The 27,685-nt window shown below is 44.2% G+C and overlaps 1 protein-coding gene across 1 annotated transcript in view; it reads left to right on the forward strand.

Annotated features, from left to right (window-relative positions):
• CCSER1 (coiled-coil serine rich protein 1) overlaps positions 1-27,685 on the forward strand; it is a 2,474,954-nt gene that overhangs the window by 2,263,251 nt on the left and 184,018 nt on the right. The window lies entirely within an intron of this gene.

The raw sequence follows: 27,685 nt of genomic DNA on the forward strand, positions 1-27,685 counted from the left end.
ATATCTCAACATGTATATGTGCTATCATGCCATTTTATTAATGTGGGTTTATTATTTTATTATTTTTGGTTGTGTAATGTGCTAAAATCTGACCTGCATCAAAGTACGATTCCACTATTATCCATTATATAAATGCAGAAATATACTAGTTATTGCCTCATCTGTTCACAAAACACAAAATAAATATGGATAAATACCAATAAGAAGGCCAAAAAATAAATATGGATAAATACCAACGAAAATGTTAAAAAAATAAATGCCATAAAACCGGGAGCCCTAGTGATGATATTCTGCTCTTTCACAAGGTATCTAGGCATGCCTTTGACATTTACCAAGCTTGTAAGAGACTTGGTGGCAACACAACTATAACTTAAAAAGCCTACAAACTCCGGGGCATATTATCAAGGGATTTATCTCCGCTTTTTTGGCATTAAAAGCCAAGAAAGTGGAGATAAAATTATCTCCCTAGCAGCAACAGGGTGCTAACACGCAAATTCACATGTTAGCACCCTTTTTCTCTACGCTTCCCCTTGCATCTCTAATGAGATGCAAAGGGGGCGTTCCAGAGAAAAATAATAGGAGAAATGTTGTTAAGCGACATTTCTCCTATTATCAAGGATTTCGCTAACCCTGTTAGTGATAAAAAAGCAGCGCTAACCGCAGTTAGCACTTCTTTTTTTACACCTGGTATTTTCCTGACTTAGAAAAGGGGGTGGTGATGAACAGAGTGTCTGAATTAAGCAGACCACTCTTACCCAGTCCAAAGATCAGGGCTTGATCCATCACCGTTTTTCAGCTCACTGCACCATCCCAGCTCAGAACTTGGCTATATGCAAATTAGTCTGACCCTGGCCCAGTGCATCATGGGAACAGGGCAGACCAAACTACCAAGCCAATTCTTATACTGGGAAGGAAACAAGCTACCGGGGATGGATCAAGCCCTGATCTTTGGACTGGGTAAGAGTGGTCTGCTTAATTCAGACACTCTGTTCATCACCACCCCCTTTTCTGAATCGTTTTTGGCCACTATAGGTGTGGCAGGGTATACTCAGACATGAGTCCCTTTCTCACTGCACCATTAGGATTCAAGCAAGCCGGGCCGACGACGGCTGAAATGCCAGAAACCGGTCCCCGGTAGCTTGTCTCCTTTCTGGTGAAGAATTGACTTGGCAGTTTAGTCTGCCCTGTTCCCATGATGCACTGGGCCAGGGACAGACTGATTTGCGTATAGCCAGGTTCTGAACTGGGATGGTGCAGTGAGATAAATAACGGTGATGGATCAAGCCCTGATCTTTGGACTGGGTAAGAGTGGTCTGCTTAATTCAGACACTCTGTTCATCACCACCCCCTTTTCTGAATCGTTTTTGGCCACTATAGGTGTGGCAGGGTATACTCAGACATGAGTCCCTTTCTCACTGCACCATCAGGATTCAAGCAAGCCGGGCCGACGACGGCTGAAATGCCAGAAACCGGTCCCCGGTAGCTTGTCTCCTTTCTGGTGAAGAATTGGCTTGGTAGTTTAGTCTGCCCTGTTCCCATGATGCACTGGGCCAGGGACAGACTGATTTGCATATAGCCAGGTTCTGAACTGGGATGGTGCAGTGAGATAAATAACGGTGATGGATCAAGCCCTGATCTTTGGACTGGGTAAGAGTGGTCTGCTTAATTCAGACACTCTGTTCATCACCACCCCCTTTTCTGAATCATTTTCCTGACTTAGCCATGATATCCTATGGAAGGTGGATATCATGGCTAAGTTTGTGAGCCCCTATCATCAAGCTAACGCCAAACTTCGAGAGATTATCGTTGGTTTTCCAGCGATAATCTCTCAATTGGCAGTTAGCGGATTTTTATCACTTCTGAGATAAACCTTGCTAATAGCAAGTTATCTCTGCGATAATTTCGGGCGATGCTTAGCGTTAAAAAATTCGTTGCTAAGCATCGTTAGCGGTAAATATCGCTAAGCGTTGGTAATATGCCCCTCTGAGTTTAAAGGTGCAGTACATCCCTAGTGGGAATCCCGACAACAGCATACAAAAAAAGTATCAACACATGACATGAGGTCCTGGAGCCTTGGTGGGGGGCAGTCCAGCCTCTTCCAGCTGATGCTAGGTGAAGACAGGCCCTGGCTTGGTCAGTAAATGTCCCACGCATTTCCTGTCAGTGGACTTTGCGACTGTGCTATGTGCTGCAGGAATAGGACCTCCTCCTTTACCCCTCTCTTGCAGATGAGTGGGTCTTTTCTTACTCAAAGTACAGTAGCAAAGATCAAGCCCATTGACTACTAACACCACCTCTGAACATGCTCTCAGGGGTAGTTCTCCCATCGCTTAGTTTGTTTTCTGCATTTTTGTTTTTTTGGGAGAAATTTAACAACAGTGACATAGTAGCATGCATAGAAGAGCATAATTCTAACTAAAGGATATATTATTTTCAGCTCATCTGGCAGCAAACGCTCCGCGAGAAACACTAATTTATGAACACTAAGGGCCTCTTTTATGAGGCCCTACCAGCACTATTGCGCTGTGGAAACATCACTATTTTGACATTCTGATGACACAATATGCCACTATTTATAAGGCCACATAAAGCCACGTTGCATGACTTTTCATGGCCTTATAAATATGTGCCCCTTTAATGCAGAAAACTGTGTGAAAGGGGCGTTCCATGGGTGTTGCTGGCGACGTTCCCAACAACATCCATGGCTTTTTGACACTGCCCCAGATTTATGAGAAATTGTAAGTCTGAGGAAGCACCAAAATCTTACTTCTCCCCAGGGCAGGCGTAAGAGAGGCACAGTGAGGAAAAATATATTTATTTCTCCTTGTTTTTCCTCTTCCTAGAAACCGAAAATAGCCTCTTGTGATTGTTTTTGTGCAGGAAGGTGTTGCAGCACCCTTGCACTGTGGTGCAGAGGTGCCTGAGGTGGCGGACAGCAGCCCCATTGTGCGCCGGTGCATGGGAAAATGACAGGAATGGGCTTTATCTAATAGATACAACAAATTCCTGCCCTTTCTTTTCCGTAGTGCAGTTCAGCAGCAAGGCCTCTGGTGCTGCCCTATGGCAAAAAAACCATAAATGAGGCCGTAACAGTGTAGTATATAAAATAGTCGATTACAAAGGAACTCGAATGTGTAAACCATATTGAACGTTATCTTACAGAAAGAGGTCTTCTGTGATCATATGCTGGAGTGGTCTTTGTCATTAAATACTCGCATATGAAGTATTTTGAAATGCATGTATGCATTTTATTTCCTTGACAAGGATTTTACCTGTTCTCTAACTGCCGGTTACATAACCACTGATGCAGTTAATAATGCTGTTTTCTGAGCAGTTTTTTGTATCACATCGTTACAGAGAACTCTGGAAACAGAAAAACCCATAGAAATTCACTCATATTTAAAAGGTCAGAAATATATTGGATATATTTGTAAATTGTAATCTGGCATTGTGTTAAGAAATACTCATTACTACTTACATTTTATGAAACAAGAACATATAAACTACTGATATTTATGTGATATGATCAAGTGTGCTTTTGTAATGTAACACTACTTTAGGTTAAGATGTTCGTGGAAGGCATTGCTAAAGAACCGAATCGTTATAAGCCCACTACATTGCTTGAATTATGCACTTGAAAGAGGTTCAGGGAAGATTGTGCCTAGTGCCACTTCAATGTTATATAGTATTTTATATTTTTACTACTGTGCCATGAAAGCCACTCATTTAAATATCGTAAGGGGGAGCAGTAGTATTCACCTAAATCTGCCCCCATAAATACCTGAGTCAGGGTAGGTTGGAAGCAAAAACACCAACAGCCGGGCTGGTTGTATCTCTGCCCAATGAGTTGCTCCACCCTGCCAAACCGGCCATGCTCGTGACGGAACCATTCCATCATGAGTCACGATTGGGCTGAGCTAATGACGGAATGGTTTTGTCAAGACCACGCCCGCGATTGGAATGTCCAGCACAGGGCTGGAATTTCTGCCGCACGGCAGCGATTAAACAGTCAGTGGAAAAACTGAATTGATTTACCACTGGGAATGGAGGTAGTGGGCGGTGTCATGCAGACTAGTCAGACCTTTTAAGGACTTGTTGGAAACACTTGTGGACCCACAAATCTTGGTATATGGAGGTGGTATTTGTATATCGCAGTAAAATGATTTACCTGCACAAGGCGGGAAGGCTATAATCGTATGTCCCCCAGAAAGGTGTTAATGGAGGTGATCTGGGTGATTTGACTCAGACAGGTCCAAGGCAGTAGTGGATCTGCCCTGCCAGATAGAACGTTTTGCCCATTTGATGAGACAACTAATCTGTCACTTTGAAACACTTCCTCCAGACAAGTATTCTCCTTTGACTTTTTTGTAACAGTATATAACAGGCATTGACAAAGCCAATTGGTCAGACCTTTCAATTGATTTACTCAATCTTTTGCCTTTGCCAGTGTTTTTTTTTTCCTGATGCTGGTCCACATCGGCAAAAAGGAACAAAATGTTTGGTAGTCGATGTAGACAACATACGCACAAAATATTAGCTGGCGCAGTGTGAGGACATAAATGCACGTACTTGTTACCTTGCTCACAGAAGAATGTGTCATGAAGCAGAGGCAATTTTTTTGAACATTTTAATATGCCATTCCAAGATGGTGGATTTCAACCATGCAGCAGTAAATAGAACAAAATGTATACAAGGTGGAATGACATGTAAGAGAAATATGTGGCCCGGGGCAAATTGCAGCTGCAGGGCTAATCAAAAAATAATGTGACAGGGAGGGGTGGGTAGCAGTGAAGGCGCGTGTAGGGAGTACAAGCCACCACTGATGTGGGAGCTCTGGAAGGTGGATTAGAGGAGCAATGGAGGGAGGTTTTGAAACATTAATTAAAAAAAATAAAACAGCTGGGAAGGACATGAGCAGCAACTGACAAGCTGCGAGTTATTTGGAGGCAATGTAGACAGTCTTAGTGTTGGGAATTGAAAGAGGAAGCAGCACATAAGTGACAGAGTAAGAAAACCCATTCACTCCTATGCAGTGCTGAAGAAACATGAAGAAAGTAGTTAACTGAAGGTAAGCAGTGAAAAACTACATGTCATCCAATCAATAGAAAGGAAATCAAATAAATAAGCAGCAAGCAAATGTGATTGACAAGAAAGAAAACTAGTGGAAAGAAATGTAGTGACCTAAAGCCTACTGTAAGCACTGGTTTAGTACACAATACGCCTTTGAAAACAGACATCTGAAAGCTGTTTGCAGGCAGACCTACTGATGTTGGTGCTCTGCCTACAGCCAGGCATGAAAGATGCTGCCTGAAGCTAGTGCTCTACCATATTCCATATATCAAGACCTAAACATTTGAACTCTAATGTTCATTCATTCACCAATGTGTTTGCAGTATACCACCTTAGAGTCACCCTTTTAAGCTGAAGTCCAGTAAAATGTGATAGAAAACAATTAAGCTCACAGAATGGGCAGTTGAAAAATGTTTTCTAATATCTGGATAAATATATACAAGTTAGATGTTAAAGTTCACACAAGACTCACCAACATTACCCCATTACATTTTCATTACGCAGCATTACCTAGAAGCATTTGGTTCATATTTAAAATAGATGTGTTGCCTATTTGAATTGTACTCTATTGATGTGTGGTTGCATTTATATAGCACTTCATATACCTGACGATGACCTGAATTGGATTTGTGGACATATAGCGCACTACTCCTTGGGAATGTTATAGATTGAAGATTGTTTCTATCATATGGCCTAGATGGTTAGGGTTTTGATATTGTGCCCAGGACCAGAGATGTTCTATTATCATGTTTGATCTCTGCGCCCATGCAAGAATTTAATGCAAAAAGGATTGACAGATAAGGCACTAAACCTCAGATGCTAGGCTGTGGGTGGATGGTAAGTGGAGCCATGGTTATGTGGGAAGTGGGTTGTAGTTATAGTCTAGCTGTGTATAAGCCCTAGTTTAGGAGAAAAGTTCAAGAATAGATGTAGACATGTAGAAACCTCCCATATTTAAAGTTGACTGCATCATGCAGTTGAGACCTCTTTGACTTGGGGCACTGGAAAAGCCCACATATTACGGCTGCCATCAATAGGAGAGGTTATGACATTTTAATTTGAATAAAGCTTGCACACTGATGCTGTCTGCATTAGTGTATTTAGTTTGGAGTCTGGGCTCAGGGGGTGTGAGTTCAGACTGAAATCTAAAAACCTAAACAAAAGGATTAAAAATGAAAGAACACGGGGCATGAGAAACACAATAATGAACAGTGGCATAACGCAAAATGTTGCCCCCCTAGTGCAAAATATGATGAGGGCCACTGTAGGGTTGGGGCCCCCGTGCACTGCGGGGCCTGCAGGACACAGCGTTACACCCCTGAGTCAAAATCATTTTGTACGTTTTTCCCCAAAAGAATCCACACAATACCAAACTTTTATTAACTCTTACATGCATTAATCTGTGCACCAATGCATTGCAGAAATGTCAACAAACACTGGTCCTGGCTGCAGCCAGTCCCCTTAATCACAGATGGGAGGAGTCATGGAAGGAATAAGCCCCTAAAAGATATCTCTTCCACGTCGCCCTGTGGTGTTTCTAATTGCAGTAGCATGTCATTTAGTGCTAACTCCAACAGCTTGGTTGCTGCACAGCATTAGATAGATAGATGTTTGTTTTACCCAATACAAAGGTACTTTCTTTGTTGACATCATAAGCATGAAACCTGCCACAGTCAGTTATGTGGCTGAGTTTGAATCAGGTGTATGTTTTATTTTTTATTTTGTATGTAAAACTAATAACAGGACAAAAAAACTCAGAAAGCAAGTACCGTCCAGGATACAGTCATAGAAGATTGGTGGAGACGGGCCCTCTGGCACTGTCTGCTGGACAATGTACACCAAGACAGAGCATGAATACAAACTTCAGCAGAACACAATTTCCCTGTTAGCGGACTGAGCTGTAAACCTCAGAAATTTTCCTCAGCGTGATTTAATTTCACTCTTATTGCTTTTAATGACTTATAGGTTTTCGTTTTTGGCTTTTATTTTAAATTAATTTACCGATGAAGACCAAGTGATGAGCAGTTGCATACATTGAGCCTGTTTGCAAAGAGTGTACTAAGGCGTATATTTACAAGCCCCTAATGCCACAACAACATCACTAAAAGTGACGTTGTGGTGGTGATAGGGGCTTTGTCTTATTTACAAGGCAGCATTAAGCCACTTAACGTGGCTTAACGCTAACTTGTAAATGAGGTCCCCTTTCACGCCGTACTCAGTGTGAAAGGGGCAGGCAATGGGTATTGTGGAGGGCGATCTACCGCAAAATCTATTGATTTTGACGCTGCCCCTATCTTACAAGGGTGGCATAAACAGGAGACAGCGCCAAAATTAAGATCAGGAAAAAACCTGGTCTTAAACAGGCAAAACGAGAAATGCTTTATTCCTCCTAGTTTTTGCTGTTTCTATGTATGCTGTGTTGTGCAGCACACATAAAAAACAGCAAAACCCCATTGATTGTTTATGTGCAGGAAGGTGTCACTTCCTGCACATAAACAATCAAAAAAAGTATTATGTTTTGCAACTTCTATGTGTGATGCATTAAGCAGCAAACATAAAAGATAGAAAAACCCCATTTAAAGATTGTTTATGTGCAGGTGGGGAGACCTTCCTGCACTTAAACAATCTTCCTCTCAACGCAGGAACCCTTGCACTATGGTGCCAGGGTGCCTGCGTTGGCGCTAGGCTGCTAAATTTAGTGCCAACGCAGGAGGAAACACAGGGCTGCACCATATTGTTGTAAATATGGTGCAGCCCTCCATTTCTGAAGTGGCGGATCATGGCATTAAGCCAAGGAGGCTAACTCTGCTCTCCGCCACTTCGTGGAAAATATGCCCCTAAGTGCACTAAGTTGAACCTTCCACCAATAATGGTTTTTGGGGCTTACCTCTCTACTTAACTAAATAACTTCTTGCACTTACCCCCCCTGGCCAAAAGCAGACCTCCTAAATTCTCCCAGTCCTTAGGAAAAAACCGCCACTCGAAAGTCGGCTGCCGGCTTTCGACCCCCCCTAGGACGCCTGAAGCCTTGGATACCTGCGCACCCCGAGCGCCTTATCTAGTGCCTCCTTCAACTGAACAACTTAGAGTTACATCCCATACGTAGTAAGGTGAACCCCGTCCTTTCTAAAGAAATACACTGCCCCATACCTCAGCTCCGAATGTTACATCGTACTCTTCCCCTGCTTTTCACAAAACCCCTTTATCTCCCTGTTGATTTTTCTACGGGTCTTATCTATGGCTCCCGGCCTCTCCGCTCCCCTCCAAAACCTCCTTGGAACAAACTCTGACCATATCACATGGCACCCCAACCACCTGCGCCTTATCTCCAGCAGGTCCCTCTTCATCTGCTTCGCCAGGGTTATCCCCTTGCACTGAACCAAGTCATTCTCTCCCAAGTGAATGACGACCACATCCGGGTATACTCCCCATTTGACAACCTTGTTCAATGCCGGCAACAGTTCATGCCACCTCATGCCCCCTTTTCCTTGCCCTTGCCAGTGAAACAACCTCGGGTTCAACTCCACGTTCAAACTCCGTTGCTTCTCCCACTCAGCCCTCTCCGCTCGCTTTACAAAAGAATGTCCTATAATGAAAATCTCCATGACTGCTGCACTCGGCCCCGCCACTGCACCTGCAAAGACACACATCTACGAGAGCGGAAAACAATGCAAGTCATTGTTCGGCCCCTACCCCCTCAGTCTGACATGCTTCTTGTAGCAATCCAACCGCCACCAACACCCTAAACGCATGAGTTCCTCCCTCCCCCAACCGTGCCTTGCCGCCTCTGTCACCGCTCCTATCCGGAACAAGTGCGTCCCAAAAGCCTTTGGATTCTCATCCATGACGCGTAGGGCGTGCCGCAGGACCCCCAACAACTGAGCCGCCATCACCACCTTGCCCTTGCCCATCCAGCCAAAGACTTTTCCTGACAGAACCCGCCGCTCAGACGCCAGGAGCCTTCCCCATGCCGCCGGGCAAACCACTTTTGACTCCGCCGGTCCCATCACCACCCACGTTCCTACACCCCGCTGGTCCGTCTTCAAACGCCGCATCCGCACCGCAACGCAACCTCCCTAGCCCTCAGGTCCACCTCCTCCCAAAGGACCTCATGCCTACCTTTTAGACCCACCATTTCTGAAACCCTAAAAGCTCTAAAATACATCCACAACATGAACGTGGAAAACAATAGAGCCTCTCCCTGGTCGCGGCAAACCGCCGGCAAAGTCCGTAACAAGCCAGCGAGCATGTACTCTGTAATGGGCCGGCGCTGACTAACCTTGGCCCAGACGGATACCGCCACCACCAGCGGAAAAAGCTCCAAAAAATAGCGATGCTCCGCCCCCGCCCTGCCAATGCTGCAGCCATTGTTCTGCACACCACCTACCCCCCCAGTACAGTCCGGAGCCGCCTACCCCGCCGCATCTGACAACAAAGTGACGTCCCATTCCCAGCCCTCTGGGGCACCATCGGCACACCATTGAAATGCTCCAAGAAGGCCCGCCACATGCGCAAGTCCTCCTTCCTCCCTGCCGACAGGCGCAAATGGTGATGGGGCAACGCCAGACCGGACAGCGCTAGACCCAGCCATCTGCAAAATGTAAGTCCCGCCCGCACCACGCGGCATGCGAAGTTCAAATGTCTCAGCAACACCTGGACCTCCCGCACCACGCACCATCACTTTCCGTTTGCCCAACATGCCGTCCACCAATGCCAACATCTGCGCCCTCTTGTCCTCCAGCAGGTGTGCTTGCATGGCCACAGATTCAAGCTCAATTCCCAAAAATGACAGCACTGTACTGGGACCGTGCATCTTCTCCGGCGCCATGGGCACACCCAAGTGGCCCATGAGTTCCGTAAAACCGCCCAGCTGCTGCTGGCAGTCCGTCAAACCAGGCCGTCCCGCCAAGAAGAAGTCATTCAGATAGTGCGTCACCGTGTTTGAGCCTGTGCGCCAGGAAAAAGCCCAATGCATAAAGAAACTGAACCGCTCAAACAACGTGCACGATATCGAGCGCCCCATGGGCAACACCTCATCCACAAAAATGCCATACAACAACTGGTGATCCTCCGGGTGTACTGGAAGATTTGATATCGCATTCGCCATGAGGGCACCCGCCCCTACCGCCGCCACCATCCTCCCTGCCATATCCATGGACGAGTAAGACACCAACGTCAGCCCCGCCAAGATATAGTCATTCACCGATGACCCTTCTGGCCACGACAAGTGCTGTATCAGATAAAACTGCCCCTGCTCCTTCTTGGGCACGAAGCCGATAGCCTCACCAGTGGAGCAGGGGGGCCGTCACTCTCGCAGTTCCGTGTCGGGGCGTTCCTGTAACACACTAAGGACATCGTTACACCTGAAAAACGGGGAATCATGAATACCAGCACTCTGGAAGCTGGTTCATGCGTGCAGCTGTTCCGACGTGAACTAAAATCCTGTTCAGGGACCACTCAACAGGATCCTTTCTGGACCTCTCTCCCTCTCCCTCCAGACACTCTCATCTGGTCTCAGCAGGTGGACAGATGCTGTTGCTCCAGGCACCAGGGCAAGAGCCCTCGATTCTACTGTGTGATTTCCCCTCTCCCACCAGGAGGATTAGCAGACTTTAATCCCCAGTACTGGTCATGACACGCGGATGTTGTGCTGAGTTTGTCCGCACTAAAATACAGCTACAGTTTGACAATTAGGAGAGTCTCAAACTCCCCTTTTTATAATCTGTTTCCAGACATGTGTCATTTAGCATGTTCGTCTTCAATGTTCATGTGTTGAGGGTTGCCCACTTTGAAGAACCCACTCATCTGTCCTGGAAACGGTCTGTCACAGCAGGAGCAACTCCACTTCTGATAGCCTCCCACACAGGCCATGGAATTGAATACAGGATCACATCTTAAAGTCAGCCTCACTGATGTATGCCTATCAAAAGGTTACAAAAGCTCTGATCCCTTTTCTTTATTATTCCCTTATCAGCCCCATCTCCTTCATTAGATGTGCCCAGCAACATTTTCAGAATAAAAGAACCCTATTGAAGTGCAGATGATAGCCTGGCTCTCCCTTTCTCCAGTGTGTGTGTGCCCCCCCAGGCAGCTCTCAGGAATACAGAAAATCCACAAATCTGTCTGTGATTGCTCCCCCACATGCATTTCCAAGGTCCTGAACTTCTGATATGGAACCCACATGCCTCCATGCACTATACCACACAGAGGCACACATCCATTACAGCTTGCACAGGCAACCACACACATGCTGTAGAATGTCATATACAAACATGATGTAGGCAAAGGGCGAGTTAGGTATGCAGCAACGGAAATTAGCATGGGCGAGCTGGTAGACCTCACTCCAGTCACACAGGTTAAAATGCCCACCCACTTTACTAATCACTATTGCAAAAATATTATGCCACCACCACATTACTCATGCTACTTAACTCTTGATTAGGGCAACAACCCTTACCATAACCAGGGTGATGCTTTGAGAGCCTCTCCTGGTCTTAAAAAGACCACAATCCAGGGCACAAACCAAGGTCATAGTGCACTTACAAGATCCATATTCGCCCATCATGAAAAATTGGTACCAAAATGGCAGCTGGGGCACTCAGGACAGGCGGCAACATCCATCTTCATGCAGAGGACTTTTCCGTCCCAAATACACACTTACAGATTCGTCACTCAGTTACACATGCACTTACTCAGACATTCACTTCCACAGTCTAGATATTCACCAGTTCACTCTGTTGCACACACACACCCTTTTACATGCTTCCTCATCTTGACTCATACTGTCACTCCTGAACACCCACTATTTTACTCATACAAACACTGGCATACACTCCCACATTCATTAATAAACTTTTACATTGACCACAGCTTCTCCAGTGGTTGAGTATGGTACAACTTGGGAAACACTAGCACAAATTGTATTCACAAAACTTAAGTTTCAAATGTATCAATTTTTTGCATCATTAGTGCGTCATACAAGGCGAAGGAGGGCAATGCAAATCCTAGAAGGAGATTTACCAAGCCCCCAAAGACAGTTTGTGTGTCCCTTCATGGCTTCGTAAATCTGGAGTAAGGCAAGGTGGCACACGTCGCTGCCGTGCATTACTCTACCCTGGAACGGCATTGCATAGATGGAGCGTGGGTGTTCCGTGAGATGTTAGTTACATCTGCCAAAAGCTTTCACTTTGATTAAATGTTTTCTTCCAGAAATATGCTCTGCCAACAATTCATAATTTGCAAATTGTTTGTAAAAGGGCTCTTAAAAATTGGGTTTTGCTAATTGCAAAGTCACTTATGTAAGCTCAGTCGTACATAGTCTAAAGTGTGCATCCTAAAATTCCTTTGCATAAGTACAGTGTAGATTTAATTACATTGTCTCAACTGGAAAAATATTATTTCCTGTGGGTAAAGATTTTCTCTTACACCCACACCAACTTTAAAGGAGGCCCTTTCCCATTCCCATTCTATAAATTGATTTGCCCCTGCCCTTGTCAGGAGGCAATCTGTAAATGTTCTCAGGGTAGGAATGAGCCACTCAATCAATTAAACAGGATTTATAAAGCCCAAATAATCACCTGTGGGGGTATACAGGCCCTGAGTGCCCCGCTGCTCGGGTGGCATTAGTTGAAAGCCAGGACTTGAGTCCTCTTGCATCCTGCACATGTCTGTGAACATCCACAAACTCTTTCTTTTTTGGTATTTCCAAAATTTGTAGGGTTCCTTGTTCAGGATGCCCACTCTCTAGTCTGATAGTACATTTACTCTTGCATATTGTGTACTACAAAAGAGAAAGCTTAAGAGTTAGTGATCTGATTTCCACTTACAGATGCACCCTTTTATTTTTTGCATTAGTAAATCAAGCAATTTGCACATTTAAGTTAAACATACACATGTGTTTGGATTTGTGAATATGGCATTTTGCAGGGCTTAGTTGCAGATTTCTGCCTCACTGTTATTTCCTCAAGTGTTCATAAAGTGCTGTCACTGTGGTGGCTCCATGACTCGCTGTAATATAATTATCTGTATCTTTCTTCATTATCAATTCACTACTTATCATCTCTGTTGCATGTAATGGTTCATTTTAGATTTAGTAGCTGAAGTCGTAGAGCAAGCACACACCTTGCAATATAACACACCTGAAGTTCTGGTTGACATTGCCATTGGCACCTTGTAGTTCTCCTGCTTCTGTCTGCTGTACCTATCACAACATACACAAGTGGAGTGCAGCTGCCGCCAGACGGCTGACACCTGATACCGACTGCGACAATTTCAGTCCCTATCCTGCAACACGATTACCCATCAGAAGCATGCCTCCCCATTCTATTTTAGATGCATCCCCGCCAGTACTGCAAAGTTCCGTCTGACAGCTTAAATAGTTGCTGTTAAAGACACCACATTTCCTGTGGTTCCACTTCTCAAGACTTTCTAAATGTTCATTCTTTGAATAGATCCTGTTTTTGGGACCTCTGGAATCTGGAAAAGAGACACCATTATCTGCACTCTGCACAAGTGCAAATGCACCAAAACTGACACAAACCAGTGCAAAGTGTTGAGTTGATATTTACTTTCCAGTGCAAAAGCGGTTTCACTTTCGAGTTGCCAACTGTGTGCCACTTTGTGCTACTTTGTGTTAAATGGGCAAAATGTTTTACTTTGATTATGTTACATACTGTTTAGCACACATGCAAAGTGGGAAAAGTTTAATAGTAAGTCTAAGGTGCAAAAGTGTGTGCGTAGTGATAGGCAGCCAGGAAGTGTGCCAGCACTTAGTAAGAGAATAACAGCAAATCATAGTAGACATGGTACTGTCACTCTCTCTCCCTCTCATGCAACACAGTGTAATAACCTAGGTTGCTGTCCTCCATTGCGAGATATTCTCATACTGGGGCATACTTTCTGAAATTCTGCCTTTATTTATATAGTTTCATGGTGGCTGTGTTCTGCACTCTTGCTTCTGGAACTTAACCAATCGCAAGGTCATAGAATAGCTACCTAATGTTCAGTAAACATTTAAAAACCGGTAGGAATTTGATGCAGTCTGGCTTACCCCTCAAAATTCAGTGTGTGCCTAAAAAGGGCAATTGTGTACTTTGCTGCTTTTGAATGAAATATTTGACAACCTGGGAAATGTAAGAAATACAGCAGTTATATAATAATTTTCTGAGGTGGCAGGCATATTTCAATTAAACTTGAGTGTTGAATAAATGTACATAAATTAGCATTTGAAAAACCACAGGGGTACTCAAAGAAAAAGCAAAGAACAAGAACACTTGTTCTGACCATGTGAATGTATTTTAAGCCAAAGTAATTTCAGACATGTTTGTTGAAATACTAGATAGAATTCTGCATGGCAATATTATAAATGGCAACTCCCCAGTGCATTCTGTGCAGTAACTAGAAGAACTTATGGTATATGGAAGAAAACATGTACTCCCAGACTAAAGAAGAGACGCTGAGGCATCTTCTGCCTTCTAAAATTCCAGCACCTTTTTATAAATTATTTTGCATAATGTTTTTATGCTCAAAATGAGTAAATAATGGCTTGAAAAAGGATAGATATATTGTGATAAAATCCAACATAAAATAAATTACAAATATGAATTACTGTGAAAACATTTTTCATACCGCAGCCACTAGGGGATGAATGTATGAACATTGTACTCACTAAAAGTGGTTGCAATTTGTGCACTGACTTTTAGTGAGTCTAATGGTATCTTGTGAGCCAACCTATGTACTTCGACCTAACTAATGCATATTATTAAGGTAGGTCGCAAACTGCAACCCACTATCATTTGCTGTCATCACATGGATGGTGGCCTGGTGAAGTCAGCAGACCACCATGTCTCTGATTGTTTTTAAATGGGCATTCTTTTTTATTTAAATGAGCCAGTTTTCCTAAAAAGAAAGTGGAATGCGATCAAAATAAATAAAGAAATATTTTACAAACTTTTTAAGACTAAGCAGGGGTATTTGAAACCACACACTGCTTCTAAAGACCGATTTTGTCATCATCCTTAAATGGTAAAGAGTCCCTTAGAGACCCCTGCCCATTGTGAATGGGTTACCACTAACTTTATTTAGTTGGCATTTTACAAATATGTGAATCGGAGCTTTTGCGATTGTAAATCTCATCGCACATTTTGGCCCTCATGCGTCATTGTTGTTTATTCAAAGTCACAAAGAAGTATGTTTGGCAAATCCATAAGGGGAAAGAAAGAGAATTAAGCAAACACATGCGTATGTGTTTACTTCTAACAGAAGAGAGCCTCTTAAAGGATGAGAACCCTCACTCACCCAAGTATGACATGCTTCATCGTTGGGCTACCTCCTCACGCCCAGACCGCAAGGTCCCTGGTGTGGGCTACAACTCCCTAATGGGGGGAGCTGAGCGTTTTTGAAAAAGGATGAGCGATATTAGAAGGTAAGTGAGCTTCAAAGTGCAAGGAAAAAAATGTGGTTAAAACTGGATCACTGACATAATATTGAATACACAAATATAGAATTACCAAAATATCAAAGAAAAAATATAGAATGCAAAAATGTTGAATTCCTATCTACAAACAGGTAAGTACAAAAATATCGAATCAAAAATATTGTTTTAAAAAATATAGTTAGTCAAAATATCGAATTTTTTTAAATGTCTTAAAAGTAATTTAAAATTAATGAAATAATAAATATAACATTTACTATTACCACTCCAGTGAGTGTAACAGTAAGGAAAGCTTTGGATATCGTAGGGGTAAAAATTACTATTCCCACTCCGGAGAGTGCAACAGTAGGTAAAGCGTTAGATAGCGTAGGGGTAAAAATGACTTTTCCAACTCCGGAGAGTGCAACAATAGGGAAAGCGTTGGATAGCGAAGGAGTAAAAATTACTATTGGATATTAAATTACTTACCTTCAATTCGATATTTTTCACCACTATATTCTGTCCATTCTATATTTTGTCCATTCTATATTTTGACTTCGATATTTTGTTAATTCTAATTTTGAATTTGATATTTTGTCTTGTTACTGTTAAAACTATCTCAAGAGGACAATATAAACTTTATTGGATGGTCCTCCAGGATAGGGCTAATAAAAATTAGAGGACAAGGTGATTTTATCATATATAGCCCCTACAGACGATCAACAAGTTTCTGCCCTTTTCTACCCCAACCAGGGTTCTGGGGACTTCATCAGGACCTGGATAGTTAGTCACTCTGCTTCTTATCAAAAAGGAACAGATCAGAAACACCAGCCTCATAAAGGTAAGCCTGATGAGGAAGGTGAAGGACCTTATATACCCTTGGTCCACCAGCTTTCTGAAAAGAACAACCATGCATATATTAGTAAAAAGAGCTATCAATCATATAACTGAAATGATAACCATGGTCGCTACTCATCATTTTCTTTTAAATTGGGTGTGTATAGTGCTTATTACAAACCAAAGTGATGCCCAGTGGGTATACTTCATTAGTCATCTTGCCTATAGTGAAAAGGAAGTGGTCCACTCTCAAGCTACTGGGTAACGTCGCTACCTTAGAGCTGAAATGGGATCAAGTGAGAACAGAGAAACAGGGAGGAACCAACATAAAGACTGGTAAAAACATGCAAGGTTAAGCCTTGTCAACACTAACATTTATTGCCCACTATTGAGTCAATTGCAGGATATGGTCAAAACATCGAATAAAGAGTTGGTAGTCAATCTACTTTTAAATATTAAAATCATCAATATATATATCTTGTGTGTGCAGGCAGTATTTGCACGCAGTCAAAGTTATTTATAGACAAGAGGTCCAGAGAGGGTACATGTGCGAGCCCTTACCTGCTAAAGTCAGCGCAGTTTGAGAGGGCTGTCTAGGCGAGAGTAGGACCAATGACCTTCCGGGTCCGATACAAGGGCACTGGGATAGGTGAGGGATGTTGACGTGCAAACAACATGTATGTCGAGGTCTGTCAGGTGCTGTTGGGAGTGAAAGTTCAGAGGCGGGGCTGTGCCCAAACATTGAACCCAGATGTCCTCATAGCATGTGATGCTCAAACAGGAGAGCATGGCAGAATGGAAACGATTCCTTTGTGGAGGGATGCTATACAAATTATCCCTGCATACCAGGGCATCAAATGAAGACTCAATCCTAGACAGTATTGCGGAATATGGTACAATGTGAGTTAAACATTATAAGAGAACAAGTATAATAGGAAACACCATGTTATATAACCACTGAAAATGATTAGAGAAAATTGAAAATAGGGGGATCTTAGACGAGAACCTAAAAATGCACCTAAACATGCACCAAAGGGAGTGAAAGTGATATGACAAAGCTGGAATCCCAGCTGTATAATGACCAGGGAGTACTGAATAATAAAAAGAAGCACAGTGTGTGCACTGTATATCGGATGGGTTAAGTTGCACCCGAAGGATGAATGCAGTACCTGTCAGGTCACATCCCCTGGTCATTCCTGTATTGTAATGGTGTATACAAAAGAGACATATTATTCACTGCCCCAAGCTGGTCTAGGGATCTCTTCATTCAAACCTCATTGGTCACTTTTAAGTCTGAAAATTCAGCGCTGTTTCCTAAGGAATAGGACTGACACCAGGGTACCCATGTCTGGTGAAAAACAAGGTTTGTCTATAGTCACCCATGTGATATCATGCTCTGTATTGCCTGAGACCAGGTAATGTCTAGTGATTATGGTTTTAGATTTAATCAATCTCACTCAGATACAATGCTCCACTATCCTTATTTCAATCTTACTGTTAATCATGCCCACATAAAGGAGTTTGCATGGGCGGTATATTACTACTTCCATGTTTCAATTGGTGTGATTTAAGTGTTCCCAGGGAGTCTTGAGACCTAGATAAATATATGGACAGGGGTTGTGTGTGTACAGGTTTGTCTTGTGGGAAGTGGGAGGAGGTCTAATGTGGACTGTGATATCTCCAATATTCCTGCTCTATTTAAATGTAAAAAGTGGCTTAGTTAGTGTTCTATCAACTGTATTCAGAATGGAACAGTTCTTATTTATTACTTTCTTGAAAGTATTTGTGAGATAACTATACTTACTCACACAAACCAGTCTGTCTGTTTTACATTTGGGGTGTGTCTGGAGGAGAGCATCTCTGTTATTATTCCCAGCCCTCTTCAATGCCCTCAGTATAAGGTCTGTGGGATACAGTATCTGGGATATATGGGTACTGAGTGTAGCTGCATGTTCATTGAATTTAGCCACAGCAGTACAATTTCTTCTGACCCTCAAGAACTGACCCACTGGTAAGTGGGTCCTGAGAGCCCGTGGGTGGAAGCTATTGTAACAGAATGGAATTATGTGCCATCAGCTTCTCATATAGGCCGAAAAAATCACTCCATCATTGGGATATAGAAGGAGGTCCAGAAATGGAAGGGCCACCTTGCTCAATCCACAGGCGAGCTTGAGGTAGGAGTTTCTTGTGGTGAGACACTCTGAAAAGCTTGCAGAGGCTCTCCTCTTTGAGTATCATATGGTACGAGGACCTTTAGGGCCGGTTTGTAGGCATGACCCTGCCTCTGGCCTTCCACTCCCACAAGTAACTGACAGACCTCAACATACATGTCATTTGCACATCATCATTCTGCAACTATCCAACTGTAATTGCACCAGACCCAGATGGTGGTCTGTTCCTACTCTCACAGGGACACCGCTCTCACACTGTGCTGACTTTAGCAGTTAAGGACCTGTACATGTACCCCCTCTGGACCTCTTGTCTATAAATCGATTTAACTGCGTGGGCTAATGGCCCGTCAGGCTCGTCTTTTTGCAGCCCAGTTTATCCCTTGTACACAGAGGGGAGAGCCTAACTTTGGTGCTGCACCTCATATCCCTTTATCTCTTTCATTTATTTATAAAGTTTTATATACCATGAACAAGATCCCAAAGGATATCAGAGCACTTTACAAAAGGGTGGAAGGAAGGTCAAAAACCCAATATCGACATCAAGTAGGAATACACAACATGAATAATCGCAAGATTCACAGACAAATTACACGAAGAGTAACACAATAAGCAGGTGATAGCGGGTTACGAGGGGCGCGCACAATGCGGCAAAGAAGAGCAGAATCACATGATGGAACAGTGGTTGTAGGATCAATGATTACGAGCCAATGGACCCAGCCCAAATTAAGGAAGGAATTTGTCTATTAGGAATCTTTTGCCTTCCAGTTTGAAAGCAGTTGTTGAGGAGATTCTGCTTACTTTCGGTGGAAGAGAGTCCCATATCTTTTGGCCCGCGCTGGAGAAGGCTCAGTGACAAGTTCTCTTTTTGTTAAGGATCAGAGATTTCAGGAGAAAAGTGTTAGCACTTCTTGAGGCTCTCCCACCATGGGATATTTCAAGCTTTTGTGCTAGGTACCTGGGAGTTTTGAAATGCAGGGCTTTGTGCATCAGAACGACAATCTTTAACTGAATCCGAGCTTTGTAGGGTAACCATTTGAGAGATTTCAGGACTGGGAATATGTGCTCATTTAATTTGGTACCTGTGACCAGTCTGGCCGCAGCATTCATTGATGCCTTTAGTGGTGCCAGGGTGTATTTAGGAAGGCCACACAGCGTAGCACTGCCGTAGTCTAGCCTTAGCAAGACCAGTGCTTGGACCACCTGCTTGAGATCCTTTTGTGGCAGGAATGGTTTGATGTTTCTCAGGGTCCTCATGAAGTGGTTAGCTCCCTTACACACATTGATGATATGATTTCTCATATTCAGGTGCTTGTCCAGGGTGATTCCGAGAGATTTGACTGAGTCAATGATGAGGGGGGTGCAGTTGAAGGCCGTGAGGTGATTCAGCCAAAGGTCTAGCTTGGGGATGTGGTTTGGAGGAGAGATGAGAAGGAATTCAGTTTTGGAAGTGTTGAGCAGTAGATGGTTCTCAGTTAATCAATTTTGTGTGGCCTGAAGGGTAGAGTTGAGTGAGATGATGTTACCTGGGGATGAGAGTTTCAAATAAAGTTGTGTGTCGTCCACGTACATATGGTAGAGAATGTTCGTGGAATTTAGTGATTTCGCTAGATGTTCCAAGAAAAGGTTGAAGAGGATAGGAGATAGGGCGGATCCTTGGGGGACACCCATGAGTACTGGAGAGGGCTGGGAGAGGGAGTGGTTTGCATTGACTCTTTGTGGTCTGTGGCAGAGAAAGGAGGAGAACCATTGTAACATCAAACCTGAGAAACCCATCCTGTTCTTCAGAATGGATAGGAGGTTGTCGTGATTAACCATGTCAAATGCGGTGGAAAGGTCAAGGAGGATTAGGAGGCAGGAATCATTTTGGTCAAGCATTTTTAAAATGTCATCCATAACGTGCGTGAGAGCCGATTCAGTACTGTGCCCCTTCCGAAAGCCGGATTGATGCTGGTCTAGTTGTTGGAAATTCTCTATCTGAGTACAACGTTGGGATTGTACGTATTTTTCCAGTAGTTTGGCTAGTGTAGAGATATTGGAGATAGGGAGGAAATTATTGAGGCCAGTTTTATATGCGTTAAGCTTTTTTAGTATAAGTGATACCTGAGCTGCTTTTAGGCAGTCTGGGATCGTGCCTTGTGATAGAGAGACGTGTACAATCCTTGTCCAAGTGGGGATGAGTACATTCTTAATTTCTTTGAAAATGGCCAGGGGTAATGGGTCACTGAGGTGGTTAGAAGAATTGATGTTCTGAAGAATCTTGTTGATGTCTTTTTCACTGAATGGGGTGAAGGTGCCCCATGCCGCATTGTTCTTAGTGATCAGACTGATTGGTTTATACTTATTTTAGAGGACAAGGGATGGCAGTAGAGCCTTTTTAGAGGCAAGTTCAATGGTGATGAGTCTTGACTTCACTTTGAACAAAGCAGCAAGGTCACCGCAAGAAGGTGGGATGACTCCGGAATCCGAGTGGTTTGGACCTGCCACTAATTGCTCTTTGACCATTTCGAATAGTTTCTTGGGGCTGTTTGCAGCTTGATCAAGTTGGTGTCCGAAATAGTCTGCCTTGGTGCTCTTTATATGTTTGTTATAGAAGCCCATAACATCTCTAAGGAGTTTTAGTTGTTTCAAGGAGGGTTTGGAATTCCAGGAGCGTTCAGCTGCCCTAAGGTTGTGGAGTTCAATGTTTAAATTGTCGTTGTTCCATGGTTTGGATATTTTTGCTGAAGTGTTTTTTTTTGTTGGAATAGTGCGATGTCATCCATGATGTTGGAGATGGTAGAATTAAAGGAGTCAGTGAGTAACTGAACATCAACCAAGTCAGCTTGGGAGGAGAGGGCAGATTTACAGTGGGCTGCTAGGTCAGTTGTGTTTATTGATCTGAGGTCCCTTTTCCAGATCTTTGATTTCGTTGGCTGAGCCTTCCTCATCGACACCTCCCTGTTAATATAGAAAAGGATGCAATGGTGGTCTGACCAACCACAAGGGGTAATGGTATCCAATGTGATGGTCTGCTGTCTCGAGATAATGAGGTCTAGTGTTTCTCCTTTACTGTGAGGTGGTTGGTCACAGTGCTGGATTAGCTCATGATTATTCAGAAATGTTTTAAAACAGGATACCACCTGGTCATTGGGGTTAGACCAGTGAAGGTTGAAGTCACCAGGGAAGATTTGGGGCACGGCTGAGTCGACATTGCCAGAAATGACTTCCATTAGTTGCTCGATAAAGCGGAGATTGTCTTCCGGGGGTGATAGAAAGTGTGAAGTTTGCAATTCAGTTGGTTATAACTTGAGATACTGAGACCAAGATATTCACAGGAGGAGGGCGAGGGGGACTCCAAGTGAGAAATCGAGAGCGTGTTCCTATGAATACAGGCCAGGCCACCCCCCAGCTTCAGAGCTCTGTCCAGCCTAATTATGTTGTGAGTAGGAGATACTAGGAGGTCTAAGATAGGAGAGGAGGCAGAGTTTAGCCAAGTTTCAGTGAGGATAATAATGTCTAAATCCATGTGTTAGACGAGGTTGAAGATGTTGTAGGCATGTTTACTGGCTGACCTGCAATTGAGTAGTACACTTTTACTTCGTGATGGATTAGCGTGGGAGGGAGTCTGGATGACGTTCACTCTCGTGAGGTTGTTTTTATAGATGAATCTAAGGTTGTGAAGAGGTTCTTAATACGGGTTGGAATGGATAGTCTGAATTTGTCTCAGTTGGATCAAGTTGGAGTTGGACCTAGTAGAGTAAGAGTTGTGAAGGTCATTGATTTCATTGGACGCCAGGTGAGTCTCAAATCATCTGGGGCGGGAGGGCGCGTTAGCTAAGGGAATGCTTTGCGAGACAGAGGGAGCTAAAAAGTAGCCCATGCTTTCCCTCGTGCTAGGGGAGGCTCTAGACAGGTTTGCTGCAGTGAGGAGGGAGCTAATCATCTGGAAAACATCTTTTGAGAGGGCTTTCAGGCCATGTAGCTCAGTAGTGAGAAGGAGGAGCTAGAGAGATATATCATTCAGGCTCCCAATCAAGTTTGAGAGGGGTAAAGGTTGTGTTGGGAAAGCGAGCAGAGAAGAGCGGCCTTGGTGTAGATACTTTGGGTCCACGGGGAGGCAGAGGGGTTCCTGGAGAGGGAGTTGATCATTTGGATCTATAGGAGATATTTGGCCATCAAGGTTGAGGCATTGGCAAGGGTGATATGACCCTTGAGCTGAGGGTCAGGTACAGTCCAGATAGGAAATAGTGGGTTTGAGCGATCAAGGTCGATGAAGGGCGATTCACTTGCATATTATGGGGCATGCGGAGAGGGATGAGGGAAGAGGAAAGAGGGATCAGTCGTTAAAGGCAAAGATAGTGGGTCACAGAGGGAACTCTCTGAGTGAGGAACAGATAAAATCAGACTAGCTGACTGAGCTTCGAGTGAACTCGAACGGTCTCTCACCATCAGGGGTTTAGAGGGCTGGGGCACATCAACAGGGGGCAGAGCAGCTCTGTGATCATCTAAAGGCAAAGGGTGGTTTAGTGAGAGTGAGGACTTCCCCAGAGGGGTGGGGTAAAGATTGATTATGACCTGAGAGATGGCAGGGTGAGAGTGGGTGTCAATGGCTTTCGCTTAGACCGCGATTTTGAGTAACGGGAATGTAATGGCTATCTTAAATAGATTGACATTGGACGCTTGGATTAGAATGATCCCATTTGGTATAGAGGGTGATGGTGGCATTGGGATTATGTGTGGATGAGGGCACTGTAGTAAGTTTGAGACCATGCGGTGTTTTTCTGGTACCTGATATTCAGAGCATAGAGTAGAGGACTTTTCACCAGCATGCTATTTTCCTAGTGTAGAAAAGAAGGTAATTAAATCTACTACCTTTATTTGTACAATAGTAGACATCTGAGATTAAGGTTTTGGGCCTAGCCCTGAGTACGTGATGCTTGTGTTTTTTGGATTCATTTTTGATAGGTTGGGTGGGTAGTTGATAGTGAATGCGTTGGATGTATGTCGTTACAACGCATACTTTTACTCCGCGTACCATTACAACGCGGTATTTACAACGCATACCGCTACAACGCATAGCGCTTTGGGGTGCTGGATAGTGGTAAGTATAATTTACTATTCTAACTCCAGTCCCCGTGGACCCTAGGGAAGGTGTTGGATAGTAAATTAAACTTACCTCTTATCCTAGAGCGCCCCCCAGCGCAATGCGTTGTAACGGTATGTGTTGTAATGCCCGCGTTGTAGTGGTAGTGCGGAGTAAAAAATGCGTTGTAACAGGTGAATACCGAATGCGTTGGATCCTGAGGGATCAGGACTTAACTCCATTTTGAGAGTGTGTCTATTGTCCAATGGTGATGTCTTAAACCGTGGGGCAAGGATGGTGTTAAGCAGATAATTCCTTAACCAGGTGGGCGGGGCAATGACAAGGTGCCCCCTACAAGATGGCCAAAGAAGAAGAGTGGGAAGCGAGCCTGTATCTCTTTCTAAGCCCTTTTCTCTATCTATGTCCCCTTTTGTCCTTTAGGAAACTCTCTTCTGTTAGAAGGAAACACAAAACACACATACACATACATGTGTTGCTTAATTCTCTTTCTTTTTCCTTCTGGATTTACCAGACATAGTTGTTAGTTAGTTTGATGATTGCTAGAAATGGGTTTTCCGGTTGGCTAGGGTATGCACCTACACCAGACAAAATCCACCACTGTAGTAAGTATAAGAGGATTACACATCTAAAAGAACCCCTGCTCACCCCCTTGGTAGCTTGGCATGAACAGTCAAGTTTATCTCAGAGGCAATGTGTAAAGCAAATGCACACAACAAACAGTAACACAGTGAAAACCCTACAAAAAGACACTTCACCACCAGAAAATTATGCACTATTTATCTGTATAAAACAAGACAAAAACAATAAAAATCCATCATATAGTAATTCACAATACCAATAAAGCAAAAATAGACTTTATATACAGTTCATTGAAGTTGATATCTTTGTCCGGACCTATTACGGAGTTGTGAGCAAAGAAATCCAACTGTTCTGGCCGACCGAAGCATTGCTAGCCAGCTGCGGTGTCAGGGAGACCCGTAAAACAGTACCTTTGGAGATACAGGGTGTCAGACTTTGAGGTGGGCTCCAGAGGAGCAGTGTCAGCAGGCATCATTTCCAGGGAGTCGATGGACCCTTGAAGCCACACATGTTGCAGGTTGAACTCGGTGAGTTTGAAGTCAGGAATGCCAATGTCGGCAATCTTCGGAGCTGCAGTGAGAAGTGGAGCAGTGTAACAAGAGGTGCACTCAGGTTGCCATTCAGGCAATGGCTTGTTGAAGGTCATCCAGTGGTGTCAGTGAGAGCATGGCTGCGATGCAAAGCGTGGCAGTGCTCGTTACGGTGCTGACAGGTTGCGGTGTAAGCAGGAGTGTCATCGTTGCTGTAGAGCTGTCGTTGGTGGACCCAAAGCTGTGGTGCGAGATGGGGCAATGTGGTGTGCTGGGCTCACAGATCTCAGGGCAGGCAGCAGTGTCAGTTGAGGAACTGGAGTCGATGGTGCTGGCATCAGTTGGCCAAGGCTGCAGTGTGGGATGGGGCAGTGTTTTGAGTAATTTACCAGCGGTGCCCCCAAACCACAGTGGAGGCAGCGATGTTGAGGTCAGCTTGGAGCAGCAGCGGCGGTGAGACCAGGGCTGTGGTGCAAAGTGGGATGGTACTCCGTGTTCGACACAAGTGGTGTCCACATGTCACAGTGCAGGTAGTGGTATGGTCGATGGATACCAGAGTAACGGTGTGAAGTGAGGTGGTGCAGAGTGTGGTGCCAACAGGTCATGGTGCAAGCAGCGGCTCGGTGGTGGCATAGGAGGGCGTCATCAGTGAGAACAGGGTTGCGGTGCGAAGGGCAGCCACGCCCTCTGCTGTGCCTTCCTTTCATGGAGCCAGCAGCAGCGTCGTTGGTGGCGCAGGATTACCTTTTTCCTCTGTGGCAGTAGAGACATCCAGTTCTAGAAGCGGGTACCCAGTAGATGTTGAAGTCTTTGATTTCCCAGAGGCTTCCAACAGGCAGCAAGCTCTACATCAAGCCAGCGGAGATACTTAGAATGCAGAAAGAACAGTCCAATCCTTTCTCTGCCCATGATAGAAGCAGCAACTGCAGGGCAACCCAGCAAAGCCCACAGCAAAGTGGTTGCTTCTCCTCACAGCTCTTCCAGTTCTTCTTCCTGGCATGTTACTTGGTCCAACAGTAATCTAAAGTTCTGGGGTCAGGGCCCCAGTCTGTATACTACATTTCCCATTGAAGTTGGAACAAACTAAATTCCACTGTCATACATAATCCAGTCCTGCCTGGCTCGGGCCAGGCTGAAACCAGGGGGTGGAGACAGCATTGTGGAAGACAGACACAGTCCATTCAGGTGCAGGCAACAACTCCTCCCACTACTCTAAATGCAGCCAGGTCTATTCAGCCTGGTTCGGAGTCAATCAAAAAAGGCAGCACACCCAAACCCCCGCTGTGTCTGTCTAGTGTGAATGCATATCTCCTGCTATTGTCACTCTAAACCCAGACATGGAATACACAGAAGCCAGAGGTACACAGGATGGTTCTTCAAGAAAATACTCACTTCCTAAAAGTGGTATTTTCAAACACATGATATAAAAATCATCCTTACTAAAAGATGTATTTTTAAATCATGAGTTCAGGTATACTAAACTACATTTTCTATCAACTCCAACTGGCAAGCTTCCTTGGTAAAGTGTTACCAAGCAGCTCCCATGTTAACTTATAGGAGAGCTAGCCTTTCAATAGTGAAAACGAAATACACTGTATGTCACTATTAGGACATGCAAAAATACACCACTTCATGTCCTACCTTTTTAATACACTGCATCCTGCCCATGGGGGCTACCTTGTGCCTCCCTTAGGGATGACTAAGATGTAAGAAAAGGGAAGGCATGGCAAGACGGTGCACTTGCCAGGTCGACATGGTAGTTAAACACTGCGCACAGACATTGCAGGGGCAGGTCTGAGACATCTTTGAAAACCTACTTGTGTGGATGGTACAACAAGTGCTGCAGGCCCACTAGTAGAATTAGATTTACAGGCCCTGGGCACTCACAGTGCACTGTACTAGCAACTTAGTAGTAAATCAAATAGTTGACTCATAGAAATGCCATTTACATGGAAAGCATATGCACTTTAGCACTTAATAGCAGTGGTAAAGTGCTCAGAGTCCTACAACCACCAAAACAGGGTCAATACCAGGAGGCCAAAAAGTTTAACAATGATATATAGGGAGCAGCACATATCTGGTTGGTCCTCCGCCACTAGATCCTTCGTGTGAATGTGGTATTTTTATTAGTGCCAGAAAATAATGCTTCTGGGTCTGGAATCGTGAGAATGAATGCATTTTTCCTAACATAGCTGAACATTTGTATTTACTGTTAGAGAGCTGCAGTTGTGTATGTTTCCATGTATTCAATGTATCTAGCAAGTATTTTAATGTAGGCTGTTTTCCTGCATATGTATTCATTTTTACATATGGAACTTCACGGCACAGTGCCACGGTAACAGAAGGCCATTAATACAGGCACGCCATCCTGAACATGCATCACCTCTGATTATTAAGTGATAAATTACATTTATAGGACAGTGCTTGTAAACGACCAAGCACAGATAGCAGATTTTCATTTGTACCAAAGAGGCTGCTAAAATATAAATGAAACATAATGCATTCCGCCTACCTTTAAGCATTAGATGGCGAGCACTATGTGCGAGAAAGTATCATCATTTGAAAGGCAGGTATTGCACAGGTCCAGCTTAATTACTTGGGCCCGGATTATGAGTTTCGGCCATGTGGGAGCGGGCGGTACACCACTGCCGCATCTCTGCACCGTCGAGACTCGCCATTGCCTGCCAGGCAGGCAGCATGGCCATCCCGCGGTGGTGCCTTTTTCAAAGGTGAAAATGCCTTTGAAAAAGACACCACAATTAAGGCACCGCAATGAGACCACACAACAACAAGGTCCCTTCATGGCATGGACTCGAAAGTCCATACCATGCAGGAACTGTTGTGCATGCACACAGGGGGCACATGTTATGCCCCCTTGTGTGCATTCACATGCGGAGGAGGCACAGGGGGCCCTGTAAGGCCACCTTTGTTTTCACTCCGCCATGGCGTATATAGAGGAAGAACCTCCATGACAAAACCGGCACAGAGGAAACTCGTAATATGC

The sequence above is a fragment of the Lissotriton vulgaris genome, chromosome 3_1, assembly GCF_964263255.1.
Source record: "Lissotriton vulgaris chromosome 3_1, aLisVul1.2, whole genome shotgun sequence".
Taxonomy (NCBI): Eukaryota; Metazoa; Chordata; class Amphibia; order Caudata; family Salamandridae; genus Lissotriton; species Lissotriton vulgaris.